This window comes from Poecile atricapillus, chromosome 19, assembly GCF_030490865.1.
Source record: "Poecile atricapillus isolate bPoeAtr1 chromosome 19, bPoeAtr1.hap1, whole genome shotgun sequence".
In the NCBI taxonomy this organism is placed as follows: domain Eukaryota; kingdom Metazoa; phylum Chordata; class Aves; order Passeriformes; family Paridae; genus Poecile; species Poecile atricapillus.
The window spans coordinates 2,314,908-2,329,168 of NC_081267.1; the positions used below are offsets into that span (position 1 = coordinate 2,314,908).

Genomic DNA, 14,261 nt, shown 5'->3' on the forward strand with positions numbered 1-14,261 from the left:
TCCCGGGGCATCTTCCTCTTCCTCACAGCTGCCTCCTCCATCCAGCCAATAGTCTGGGAATGGGAAATCCTTGTTTGGGGAGAAATACAATTCATGAGCACATTGGATTAGGGGGTTCCTCCTGCCAAAGTCCATTTCTAAAAATCACAAGCTATCCATAAAAACCTCCAAAACACCAAGATTTAGCCCTGAAAATGCCTCCCAGGAGTTCCCCATCTCTGGTCTCTCCTTTTTGGTGTTCAGGGGTTCCCCCTGTCCCAGTTGCTGGGGGTCACACTTGTACTGGGGGTCCCCCATGTACTCAATCTCTGTCCTCCTAAGGCTGCTGGAAGTGCCAGGAATCCAAAAAGTTGCACCCATTTCCATCTCCCCACTTAGGAATGCTGGGACCCCCCAGTGTCCCCCAAGGGGCATTTTCCGCTCAGCTTTGCAGTCCTTAAGTCGCAAATATCCCCTCCCAAAAAACCCAACCAAGGGACCCCTCAGGATATCTGGGCTGAGCTCTCCCTCCCTGGTCACCTGTGGCATGGGGGGTGATGATCCCAAGGGCGGGGGACTGTAAATTCAGGGAGTTCTTGACCTCTTGGTTCCTTCTCTTTTCCCTGATCCTCCTTTTTCCCTCCTCTTCCTGTTGAAGTGCATTTAAAAAATTATGGTCTGTCCCAAGGGAAGAACTCACCCTTGGTGTTGTATAAGGTTAGTCCCTACCTAACCTCCCTTTTCTTTTCCCTATCCCATTGGCTGTAACCCCCCTGTATCCCCTGCCCCCCCCCTCCCCCAAGTTTAAGAGATAGCACCCGAGGAATCTCAGCCTCTTTCTTGCCCCGGGCGATCCACATACAATAAACCCAGGACCACGTCTCGTAAGTCTGAGCCTTCTTTTTCTAAAATACCTTAGGTCCATGTTGGATATATTTTGAGACCCCTTCCCGCCCGTGTTCTGTAATGGGCCGACACATCCCCATGGGGGACAAGAATGAAGGGGTTTGTGGAGTATTTACAACATCTTCCTTCCTCTCCTCCCCTTTCATCCCTTCTCCTTCTCCTCCCTAACACCAGCTTCTTCTCCTACTTCCATCCCTTCTCTCTCTCCTTCTTCATCCCTCCTCTTCCATCCCTCCTCCTCCTCCCCCAGGAGCAGTGACACCCTCGGTGCCCCGTTCCCAAACCCCTCACAGCCCACGGCAGGAGCGGGGATGGAGCCGGGACAGGTCGGGATGGGCAGCGCGGGGCTCTCCGCTGCTCCCACCCGCTGGGGACGGGGGGAACCCGGCCCGGGGAAAAGGAGAGGGAAACTGGGAAAATTGGGGGCTGCAGATCCAACCTGGGGCTGGCTGGGGACCCTGGCTGGGGACTGCCAGCCCTTGGGGCTCCTCTGGGGAGATGCGGGAGGGGGAACACAGAGAGGGCTGGGGGATCCCAGGAGTGGCAGCACTGGCAGGGACTGGTTTGTACTGGGATCATCCTGGCAGTGGTTGAGATTGCACTGGCTGTGTACTGACATCATACTGGGATCATACTGGGATCATACTGGGATGATACTGGCAGTGAGTAGGAGCCTGCACGGGGCAATTGAGACCAGGTTGTGAGGAACTGGGAATACACCCTGCGCTCCCCAGAACCCCGCGATCGCCCCCCATATGTCCCATAAGTCTCCCCCCAGACCCTCCAGGATCCCTGATCCCCGTTCGGGACCCCCCAAAGTGTCCCTGGATCCCTGAATTCTCCCGACCCCACAGATTCCCCTTCCAGCCACTGCTGGGAATTCATCTCCCATCATCCCACAACACAGTTCCACGCCCAAACCTCCTGCCGTGCCCCGCGCCCTAAAGAGCCCGGTTACAGCTCCCCAGGTTCCCCCCAAGTGCTCCCGAGCCGTATACATTCGCCCGAGCACCTGCAGCCACGGCTTGGACGCAAAAGTTTTCTCCAAGCGCTTCCCCACACCGCCAAACGCGCCTTCCGAGCCACTTCCGGGACTACAGCTCCCATCATGCTCCGCGGCGCCCATAGAGCGCTATTCCAGCCGGGACTGCATCTCCCGTCATGCCCCGCGCCTCACCGGAACCCATTGGAGCTGCGCCTACAACTCCCGTGATGCTCCGCGGCCCCATTAAACCGTATTATACCGGCGCCTACAACTCCCATCATCCCCCACGGCCCATAGATTCATGTTACAGCCCCCCAAGTGCCCGCCCGGACCCCGAAGGGCCCCCAGATTCCCCTCCCTGACCTCCAAGCGCCCCCCTGGACCCCCAAGTGCTCCCCCGGACCCCGAATTGTCCCACAGAATCCCTAAGTGCCCCTCCAAGTGCCCACCTGACTCCCCAAGGTGTCTTCCAAACCCCCAAGTTCTTTCTAAATTCCCGCCCCAGACCCAAAACTGCCCCAAATGTTCCCCAGAAAAGTCTCCATCGATCCCAAAGTGGTCCCTTTTACCCTGTCTGAGAAAATGATAAAAATGATGATCAAAGGACTAAAAATATGTGTAATTATCATAAAGAGGGAGAAAAAGTGACCAATTAATTAATGAAGGGAATTGTAGTACTTTGAACCAAGGACTGATAATGTTTTTAATTGCTAAAAATGTATCAATTCTTTTATATAAATATAAAACTTAGGTTATAAAAATACAGAATAATAGTATAAAAATAAAATTTTATTTTTATTAATTAATTAGATTTTAATTATAAAGAAAAAATATAAAGAGGAATGTTTTCAAAGCTTTGGGATGTCAGTCCCAGGTTGGCGATGTCAGACATGCTGAGGCTCGGGGTGAGGAGCAGGTTGTCCAAACAGGGGCAGCCCACAAGGGGCTCATTCTTCTCTGTGACCAGACCTCCTAAGGAGACATTCAGCATCAGGATTGTAAAGACTAAATCCTGACCTCCTGATCAGTACACAAAGATGTTTTACAGTTTGAACAGTAGAATGTTGTCACCGTAAGGGGCCTTCTTTGTTAATATACCTCATGTTGTGTTATGTTTTTTTAAATACCAATGTTGTACCAGTCTTCTTCATTAAAATATTGTTATAAATTAAATTAGTATTTTGACAACTAGGTCCCTTTGGTTAATGGCCTTTTAATTAAAAATGAATACCATTTACTAAACTGAATAGTAATGTGATATAAAAAATACAGTTTAGTAAAATAATAGAGTTTAATAAAAAATTAAAATTTATATATATAATCTGCTAGAAATTAAGTATGATTAAAGCATAATCAAAACCGACCAGGGTACAAAGGCTTCCCACCCTGCCTCACGTTCAAAACAAAGCACTTCAGGCTAAACTTATATACTGTATGCTTTTACATATTCATTAATGTTTCCTGTAAGTTTTCTCCTTCCGATTTTTCTGAGTTTTCTGACTTTACATCACTTTTCTTCACGGCATATGCCTTACTTGTTGTTAGGGAGTCTTCTTTTGGTGGTCTTTTGGCGAAGGCTTCTCCTGTTCCTTGTTGTGCTTTGGATAACCTTACAGGTTTGTGCATACATACTGAGCATTGTGTTATGTAAGTCTACTAATTAGCCTTATGTTTACTAATCTTTAGGCCCAATGCCTAAATTTGTTCTAATTTTGGTCCATCTCAAGGCCATTTTGGTCTTGAGACACCATTTATCTTCTAAACTACATCCTGTACCTTAATTTTGACATGTAACATCTGCAAAGGGGTACATCTGCTTTGTAACACTGATTCTTCATTGTTTCTAATAATAACTTTAATAACAGTTACGATTTAGTTAGCACGAAACAATTCCATTTATTACAACTGCAAATACCCCTTATGTCCCTTTTTATTGGTTTCCATGCTAACGGCCTTGCTTTCTTCATTGCTATGGATAAACTTGTATTTTCTCAATTTCTCCTTTTGCTAACTCAATTGTTTGGCCTGCAGATCAGCTGCTAAGCCCATCCACATTCACCTCTTAGTCTTCAGAGGGAAACTTTGAGCACAGTGAGAATCTCCCAGTGTGCCAGAGGGTCCCTGTGTGCCAGCTGCAGCTGGGGCCTCAGCCACCTCCTCTCTCAACAGGTTCCCCTCTGCAGCTTCACAGGAAAGGCCAAACACCTCCCTCAGGGACACCTGCACCACACATTTCACATCTCCATGCCCATACGTGATGTCCCTGTCACAGCTGCATTACCAGCTTGCTGCTGTGCAGATGCTGCCACCACCCAAAGCAAGGCCCTGTGTCCCTGAAGGGACCCGCCCTGCTCTGTGGCCTGGACTGAAGGTGGGTCCCTCCTGCCAGGGCAGGGCCCAGCACAGCTCTTCTGTTCCAATAAAGAGATGGAGCTCTCACCCCAGTGTCTGGCTGGTACCACCAGCAAAGCCCACACAGCACCAGCCCTGGCTGAGCTCCATGTCCAGGAGCAGGCAGGGCTGACCATGGTGTGGGCAGGCAGGAGCCAGGCAGGGGCTACTGTGACCAGCGGCGGGGCACTGAGGGGCTGGGGGAGTCTGTGTTGAGCATCCCTGGGATGAGGGCACATTTCCTTCAGTGGCATCACCTGGGCCTGAACCTCCTCCAGTGCCATGCCCAGGAAAAGAGGCAACCATCAAGAGCATCTCCTGGGACACCGCCTGACCAGCAATGTCAGCAGGCAAAACCAAGGTTTTGTTTATCAATGACCCTTTGATGAAGTCAAAAATTTACAATCAGTCCAGTACAGATTGGAGTACAGATGGGAGGACACTCGGGGGGTACAGCCAAGGCCATGAGGTCACAGCAGCCTGTGGGGTGACAGCAGGCTGAGGTGACAGCAGGCTCTGAGGTCACAGAGGTCCCAGAGCCCCGTGGTTGCACAGCACCACAAGGACCGAGCAGTCAGTCCTTGACCACGACTGTTGTGGCAGCAGCGGCGGCGGCAGCAGCGGTGCTGACATTGGGACAGTGGTGTCAGGACAGTGGTGGCAGCAAGAGCTGCAGGACTGGCAGTGGGCAAGGCACCATGGCCTTTGCTCTGCGCCTCCTCCTCCTGCTCCTCCTGGCAGTGGCCCTGCCTGACAGGGCTGCCCAGGCTGCTCCGTGGCGAGCAGGGCGAGCAGGTGAGCCGGCGGCCTCGGTCCCCTTTCCCAGGACAGTGCTCCCTTCTCCCTGGGAAGGGTTGGGGATGGTTTTCCCCAGGGCTTTAGGGGGGGTTTCCTCTGTGGGAGGGACAGAGGCCTCAGGGCCCCTGGGCTGGTCCTGCTGCCCCTCCAGAGATGTTGCACGGGGCCTGCAAGTAGGGTGGAGAGTGACCAGAGCCAGCCCAGAGCTCCCCAGGCCCCTCTGCAGCTTTGGCCATGGCCTTACCTGACCCCCTTGCAGTGCCCAATTCCCTAAAGCAGAAGGGGGTCCCAGAACACCATGGAATGGTTCTGATCTGTGCTCCTTTCTAGACAAGGATGGTAGGAAGGCTTCTCCAGCAGCTTGGCTTCATGATGATTTTCTGCCTCTGGAGCCCCATGCAGGTATGGTCTCACTGTCCCAACAAGGAATAATCATTGACAACCTGGCAGGAACCAGGTGACAGAAGCTGCTGTGGCTGTTGAGTTACAGGTGTGTCTGCAGCAAGGACATTTCAAGCTCCTTTTCTGGTTGCTGCACACAAGCCCAGCTCCCATCACAGGGGTGAGTTGTGTGTCCCTGCTGATCCCACAGGCTTGAGCCCTGGTTCTGTGGGATCCATTCATCTGAAATGGAAATACTTTCTGTTAAGGTTCTCCTAGAGGGAGGAACAAACCTACAGAGGATAGTAAGTCCCTGGAGACATCCAAACACATGGATAAGATGCTGAGTCAACTGGAGAGACGCCGTGGTGGGTCCATGTCCCTCAGCCATCTCCTGAGACTCAGCAGCCGGGGGTTTTCTCTGCACATCTGGACACCGTGCCCAGCATGGCAGGAAGGGATCCATGTCAGCCTCACTGCCCCACTGCTGCTTTCATGGCTTGCAGGGCTGTTTCCCAGCCTGGCCTGGCTGCAGCTTCTCCCCAGCCTCTGCAGGAAGGCATTTGGCATCAGCTGACAGGGAGCCCAAACTGCACCATGGGCCATGCCCACCCAGAGATCCCCTGCAATTTCCCAGTCTTGGGGCAGATGTGGAATGGCAGCTCTTTGGAGGAGGGAGGGCCCTGGCCTGGCTCCAAAGTTTTGATGGCTTCCTCAACCTTATCCATGACTTTGACAAGTATTGCCTTTTGAGGATGCCACCTTCCTGTTGGGGAACAGCCCCACCTGATCCAGCTGTGGCTCTTCCTTTCTCCAGAGATGAACCCAAAGGCTGTGCTGAAGGCAGCGTTTCCCAGAGGAAGCAGTGGCTCATGGGCAGCCTCTGCTGCAGGAAGGGAGGCCATGCCAGGCACAGTCCCAGGAGGTAATTGCTGTGCCTCTGGGCCTGAGCCCTGCTGAGGCTTGAGCTGCCATCTCTGCTGCTTGGCTGTGTGAGCACAGTGCAGAGGAATTATCCTGAGCAGGCTCAGGGCACTTGGCTACTGAGCAGTCTTTCTGGGATCCCTCCATGGGAGACACGTCCCAAAACCTGGCAGCAGCTGCGAGGGATGCCCATGGTGGGGAATGGGCTCAGGGGGAGGGTAAAGCTCCAGTGTGCTCTGAGAGAGCCTGGCTCTGTCCCCTTGGGCTGGGGGAGCAGTCCCAGCTGGAGGAGAGATGGCAGGAGAGAGGGCAGGAGGGAGGTTGGGATATCTGTGGCACTCCTTGCTACAGATTGGCCCAGGTCTTTAGGGAAGGTTTTGTTTATGGCAGTGAGAGTCTCTGGGCTCTGGGCTGGTCCTGCTGCCCCTCCAGGGATGCTGCACAGGGTCTGCAAAGAGGGTGGAGAGTGACCAGAGCCTGCCCAGAGCTCCCCAAGCCCCTCTGCAGCTTTGGCCATGTCCACTGACATCTGGCTCCCACAGCCTTACCTGACCCCCTTGCAGTGCCCAGTTCCCTAAGGCAGAAGGGGGTCCCAGAACACCATGGAATGGTTCTGATCTGTGCTCCCTTCCAGATGAGGCTGGTAGGAAGGCTTCTCCAGCAGCTTGGCTTCATGAAGATTTTCTGCCTCTGGAGCCCCATGCAGGTATGTTCTCACTGTCCCAACAAGGAATAATCATTGACAACCTGGCAGGAACCAGGTGACAGAAGCTTCTGTGGCTGTTGAGTTACAGGTGTGTCTGCAGCAAGGACATTTCAAGCTCCTTTGCTGGTTGCTGCACACAAGCCCAGCTCCCATCACAGGGGTGAGTGGTGTGTCCCTGCTGATCCCACAGGCTGAGCCCTGGTTCTGTGGGATCCATTCATCTGAAATGGAAATACTTTCTGTTAAGGTTCTCTTAAAGGGAGGAACAAACCTACAGAAGACAAGATGCTGAGTGAACTGGAGAGACGCCATGGTGGGTCCATGTCCCTCAGCCTTCTCCTGAGACTCAGCAGCCAGGGGATTTCTCTGCACATCTGGACACACCATTCCCAGCACAGCAGGAAGGGATCCATATCAGCCTCACTGCCCCACTGCTGCTTTCATGGCCTGCAGGGCTGTTTCCCAGCCTGGCCTGGCTGCAGCTTCTCCCCAGCCTCTGCAGGAAGGCATTTGGCATCAGCTGACAGGGGGCCCAAACTGCAGCACAGGCCATGCACACCCAGAGATCCCTTGCAATTTCCCAGTCTCAGGGTCGATCTGGTGTAGGGGCTTTTTGAAGGAGGGAGGGCCCTGGCCAGCCCAAATAACCTGGCCATTCTCCTGATCCTTATCCATGACTTTGACAAATATTGCCTCTTGAACATGCCACCTCCCCAATGGGGAATGGTTCTGTCTGATCCAGCTGTGGCTCTTCCTTTCTCCAGAGATGAACCCAAAGGCTGTGCTGAAGGCAGCGTTTCCCGGAGGAAGCAGTGGCTCATGGGCAGCCTCTGCTGCAGGAAGGGAGGCCATGCCAGGCACAGTCCCAGGAGGTAATTGCTGTGCCTCTGGGCCTGAGCCCTGCTGAGGCTTGAGCTGCCATCTCTGCTACTTGGCAGTGCCTGCCTTTCAGGGATTTTGCACAGAGCATGGAAAAGGTGTTGAGAATGTCCAGAGCCAGTCCAGAGCTTTCCTCAGGCCCCTCTGCAGCTTTGGCCATGTCCATTGACATCTGGCTCCCACGGCCTTACCTGACCCCCTTGCAGTGCCCAGTTCCTTAAGGCAGAAGGGGATCCCAGCACACCATGGAATGTTTCTGATCTGTGCTCCCTTCTAGATTGGGATCGTGACATGGAGCATCTGGAATTGCTGGTAAATGGCGGTTTGAAGACCTTGCCAGATGCTGGAGGCAAGTTCTCAATGTCCCTTTCTGCACAGAATAATCAGTGTCAAGGTGGCAAGAGCTCACTCATGTGCCATTTCCCTCAAGAGTCTGAAGGTTGATGGATTCTGGAAACCTCGCCCTGCTCCCTTCTGGAGCCCTGAGTGATTCCACAGCATGGCTGTCAGTGGGAGGAAGGAGCATTTAGCTGTCAATCTTCTTCCCGTGTGCAATGCCAGTGTCTCCTTCTGTGTGCTCTGTGCAGCCACAGAGAAGAGCAGAGAGGGAATGGACCAGGCCCAGGGCTGTGCCCCAGGGCTGTGCCTTGTGTGGCTCCTTTCTGGCCCCAGGGAGCCTGAGATGCTCCTGCTCTAGCTGCCAAGCCCTGGCCCTGCCTGGGGCTCAGTTCAGAGCTGCTGGCAGCTCCAGCGAGTCCTTTCTCTCCTGACTGCCATGCAAGGGGCTCCTTCCATCCCATTGTGGGGCCACTGCAGGCACGTGGTCCCCCTGCTCCCGCTCCTGAGTGGAAGGCAGAGATAAGGGAGTGCCTTGGAGGGCAGCAGTCACTCAGGTGCATTCACTGCCGCTCTGGACTGAAGAATAATCTTCAGCAGTGTCACGGGAGCTGTTCTGTTCTGCCTTTCTTTGCAGATGAACCTGATGATGAAGATGATCTGGATTCCCCGTCCATATCAGTTACTGAGCCTGGTGATGAGGAAGATTATGAGGGTAGGTGAAGGCCTTTCCCCCTGGGAGAGTTGCCAGCTCAGAGCCCAAAGCTCGGCCAGGGCAGCATCGCTGCATGTGCCAGGACAGAGCCGTGCACGTGTGTGCCCTCGCTCTGCGTGATCCTCTCACTGCTCCTGTGGCTCAGTGCTGCCTGTGCAGCAGAGATGAGAGAAGCTTCTGTGGCTGTTGAGTTACAGGTGTGTCTGCAGCAAGGACTTTCCCAGCTGCTGAGCTAAATTCTGCAAGCAAACCCAGCTCCCATCACTGGGGTGTGTGGTGCATCCCTGCTGACCCCACAGGCTGAGCACTGGTTCTGTGGGATCCATTCCTGGGAAATGGAAATACTTTATATTATAGTCCCCTGAGAAAGAAGAACAAACCTATAGGAGATAGTAATGTAGCAATGGGGGAACTCAAATATCTGGACATAATCCTGAATGATCTGGAGGGACGCCGTGGTGGGTCCATGTCCCTCAGCCTTCTCCTGACACTCAGCAGCCGGGGCCTTTCTCTGCACATCTGGACACAGTGTGCCCAGCACAGCAGGAAGGGATCCATGTCAGCCTCGCTGTCCCGCTGCTGCTTTCATGGCCTGCAGGGCTGTTTCCCAGCCTGGCCTGGCTTTTCTCCCCAGCCTCTGCAGGAAGGCATTTGGCATCAGCTGACAGAGAGCCCAAACTGCAGCATGGGACGTGAACACCCTGAGATGGCCTGAAATTTTCCAGTCTCGGGGTAGATCAGGTGTAGGGGCTGTTTAGAAGAGGGAGGGCCCTGGAGCATTTCCAAAACCCTGGGCATTTTCCTGACCCTTATCCATGTCCTTGACAAGTATTTCCTGGAGAAAACCAGCACAGCACAAAGAAATTGTGCCATTCAAGCTCAGGGGGTTGAGCAGTCTTGTGCCAAGGGGTGGCAAGGTGCCTGCAGGCTCCAGCTCTGGGGGAAACAGAGAACGTCCTGGCTGTATCCAGCGTGCTGCCAGCTCAGCAGTGGAGCACAGCACGGCTCACGCTGCCCATTGCTCCCACAGATGCAGCTGGCACCACCAGACAAGCTAACAATATCTGGAGAAGCATGAGAAGAGTTTTTTGCTGGGGAACACAGTGTTTGATTAAGTTAATGGCCATTGTGGCTGGTGGAGCAATTTTCCTGATGATGTGCTGTGCTGGAATCTGGTATTGGTGGAAGAGAAAACGGTGAGTGTTTTGCTGATCTCTGCCTCAATCAGTTTCTTGAAAGGCTGCTCATAGTCAGGAAACATTCCCAGTGAGGCTGCTGTGGACTTGTGGCTTAAGTTCTTGGTTGCCCAAATAACTCTGCTGAGAGTTCTGCTGCTGCCCAGGCCTTTCATTGGCCTCTTAATTGCTGGGCCTTGTCCTGGGGAGCCCGCTGGGGCTGCAGCCAGTGCTGGCTGCCACTGAGGCTGCCTGGCCAAGAGCAGCCCCAGGAGCAGCGGGCAGAGGCAAAGCAAGGTGGGCAGGAGAAAGAGCGGGGACGAGATTGCCCTTGAAAGGCAGAGGTGCTCTGGGGCCCTCTCCTGGCCAGGGACCCTGCCCAGAGCCATCCCCTGCTCTCCAGGGCCTTGAGGGGCAGCTGTCCAGCTGGGCCAAGCTGTGCCAGCAGCTCCAGCCGTGCTGGGGAGCCTTGGCAGCTCTGGGCCCTGCTGTGCAGGAGGGTCCCTGTGTGCCAGCGGCAGCTGGGGGCCTCAGCCACCTCTTCTCTCCACAGGAGCGCCTCTGCAGCTTCAGAAGAGCAGGCAAAGATTTTAGTCCAAGAGAAGCTGACCTGTTATCCTCGCTCTTCACATCTCTCCCCATCTGCTGTGCTGCAGCTGCATCCCCGTCTTGAGGGCATCCCAAGACCCACACCTCTCAAGCGAGACCCTCTGCCCCTGAGCCCCCTGGCCCTGGCCCCTGGCCAGGACTGAAATTGGGCAGCCCCTGTGCACCAGAGCAGGGGCTGGCCCATGTTTTTTGTTCTAATAAAGAGATGGAGCTCTCACCCCAGTGTCTGGCTGGTACCACCAGCAAAGCCCACACAGCACCAGCCCTGGCTGAGCTCCATGTCCAGGAGCAGGCAGGGCTGACCACAGTGTGGGCAGGCAGGAGCCAGGCAGGGGCTGCTGTGACCAGTGTTGGGGCACTGAGGGGCTGGGGGAGCCCATGCTGAGCGTCCCTGGGCTGTGAGGGCACATTTCCTTCAGTGGCATCACCTGGGCCTGCACCTCATGAGGCACACAGGGAAAATTTGGGCTCTCTCCTAAGGTGTGCAAGGATCCCCCATGAGGAGTGCAGTGGGGTTAAATTGAGAGGGTTTTTTACTCTTCTCAGCACAGTAAAGGGGACACTCTTGGCCGAGTTTTGCAAAGCTGGGAGGAAGCCTCTTGTGAGCCCTTGGGCCTGGCCTGTGGGCACAGCGGGCAGGTGGAGCCCATCCCTTGAGGCCAGTCCGGGCTGCTCGGGCCGGGCTGGGCTGGGCCAGGTGAGCCGGGCCATTCTCTGGGGCACAGGAGGCACCCGGGGCTGTAACTGAGGCCGTGGCTTCTCAGCCTGAAGGGAGACTGGCTCTGCTGGTTCAGAGGGCACAGCTCAGATCCCAATTACCTTTGTAAAGCTGCTGGGGAAGTGTTGAGGGCAGAGAGTTCCAACCCTTCTCACTGGGAAGCTGGGCTGATGCTGTGGGTTTTTTTAATATTTTGCCCTCTAAATTTGTGTCCTGGCAGAAAGTTAAGTTTTCTTGCTCTCAGTCAGCCCCTTTTCTGCTTGGTGCTATTATAAATGAAATTAAAATAAGACAACAAGAGCTATTAGGTTAACAGCAATTTAATAACAAGGGAAAAAAAAGATACAATTTAGTGAATTGAATAGAAGGATACAATTTAATAAAAGAATACTATTTAGTGGCCTGAATAGCAATTTGGTACAAAAGGAAAACAATTTAGTAAAAGAGTACAATTTAGTGAATAACTTCAGATACATAGATATATATTTGTGAATATAATTTGCCAGTAATTATGATTAAAGCATAAGCAAAACTGACCAGGGTACAGGGAGGGCTTCTCACCCTGCCTCACATACCAAAACAAAGTAATTCAAACTAAAATTATATACTGTATGCTTATACCTATTCATTAATGTTTCCCATAAGTCTCCTCCTATTTCCAATTCATTGATTTAATATCACTATTCTTCATGGCGCACGCTTCACTTGTTGCTAGGAGGTCTTCTGTCTTGTTTTGGTGGTTTTTTGGATGAAGGCTTACACTCATCCTCGTTGTCCTCTGGATAACCTTACAGGCTGTGCGTGTGTCCTAAGCGTAGTGTTATGTAAGTAAGCATTGTGCTCCACTAATTAGTCTTATATTTTATAATTTTCAGGCCCTATGCCTAAAGTCATTCCAACTTCATCCATCTCAAGGTCAATTTTGTCTTAGGACATTTCTTATCACAAAACTACATCCTGTACCTTAATTTTAACATGTAACATCTGTAGGGGGGTACATCTGCCTTGTAACACCAATTCCCTTGATTGCTCCTAATAATAACTTTCCAAATAGTTACAATTTAGTTAGCACTAATCATTTCCATTTATTACAGGAAGGTGTGAAAACAGGAGCATTGTTTGGTGTGGCCTCCTCTCTGCCTTTCACACCTTTCAGTGCTTTGACCCAGCCAAGAGCTTTCTCCAAGAGTGCAATGAAGCAGCTGTTCCTGCTCCCAGCTCTGGCTTTTCCCAGTCTCTGACCCTGACTGGTTTTGTCCCTCTTGCTGTGCCCTCTGTTCCCCCAGGGGGCTGCCCCAGGCTGAGGGATCAGATCCAGGCACTGCTGCTGCTCCCTGGGGACCAGCCCCAGTTTGGTTGTTGCTGTCAGTGCCAGCAGAAGTGGTGGCTGGAGCAGCGGGTGCTGACAGTGCCCCAAGGCCCGGGGCTGGAGGGGTCCCTGGGCTGGGGCTGGGAGGGAGCTGCCCCTTGTTCTCCCTCTGCCTCACGCAGAGCTGGGCCGGGCACAAGTGGGGCAGCAGAGCCAACAGGGAGCCTGCGAGTCTCTTCCAGCCGTGCCTGCTCAGAGTTTGGCCTTGGAGCTTCAGGTGGGCAAAGGCAGCTGCTCTGCTCCCTCTGCGTGTCCCCGTGTTCAGCAGTGCTGCTCCATCAGTCTGTGCCCAGCAACGGGGAAAAGCCTCAGCCCTGCAGGGCCAGGAGCTGCTGGGCTCTGCCTGAGCAGCTCAGCCAGCGGGAAGGGAGCTGCTCCACATGGGAACCAGGAGCAAAGGACATGCCTTTTCTAGGGCATGTTTTCTGTAAAAAAAACCCCAAATAAACAAAACAAAAAAACAAAACAAAAAAGAAAACATGAAAAAATATGAAAGATAAAAATTACCCCCAAATGTGTAGTGAAAAATGATCTATAACTCTGGAGTAAGAAAGAGGTAAATGATCTTTTGAAAAAGAGAACTCAGCTTTGATTTTAGTTACTTAGTTTGTACACGTCCTAGTGGAAAGGATCCATTAGCTGCCTTCCTTTACAGATTTGATGGATGTTTTCCAATATTAAGATATTTTACACTGCAGTTGAAGGAATAGGAAACTGAAATACATGTTCTTCATGACTGTGTCTTGAGTGTAAAAATTTTGCAGTTTGAAACTTGGACCTAGTGTTGCAAATGGAAGTGATAAATCCCAATGGACTGAGTGAATGCAGCTTTTCCTATGGGATGTGCAGCACTCCAAGGACTTCCTCAGTGGGGCTGTGGGTGCTTGGAGCTTTGTCCTGTGCCACTCTGGGATGTCATGAAATGGGACTTCACCTGCCACCAGCCCAGGTCACGCTCTGCCAGCCCAGCTCCTTGGACCTTGTGTCCCCAAAGAAGACACAAGGTGTTTCTGCTGCTCCACCTTTGCACAGATCCACAGAGAGCTGGGGTTATCCCAAGTCTCGTGTCTCCATTGTGCCATATTCCTAAAGAACCAGCAGCCCATCCCGACAAATATGGTGAGTTACGTGGATGGTTGTCAGCTCCCTTTTCTGCCTAGAAATCCTGAAACTGCTTCTAAATGCTGTTCCCTACAGCTCTTGGACACCTACTCACACAGAGCTGGGAAAAAAATGCCCTGGCCATGGCTTACAAGGTGAGTTATGCCAAAGTTAGAGCTCTGGGAAATCTCTACCTGTCCTTATCCTTTTAATATATCTGTACGTGGGGGTGTGCATGGATGTGTCTTGTATGGAAAGGAAGGAGTGTGCAAACAACGTGACTGACACT

General features: G+C 52.6%; 1 pseudogene; it reads right to left on the reverse strand.

Moving 5' to 3' along the window:
- Positions 1–14,261, reverse strand: part of LOC131586321 (zinc finger protein 208-like) — a 539,124-nt pseudogene that overhangs the window by 403,550 nt on the left and 121,313 nt on the right.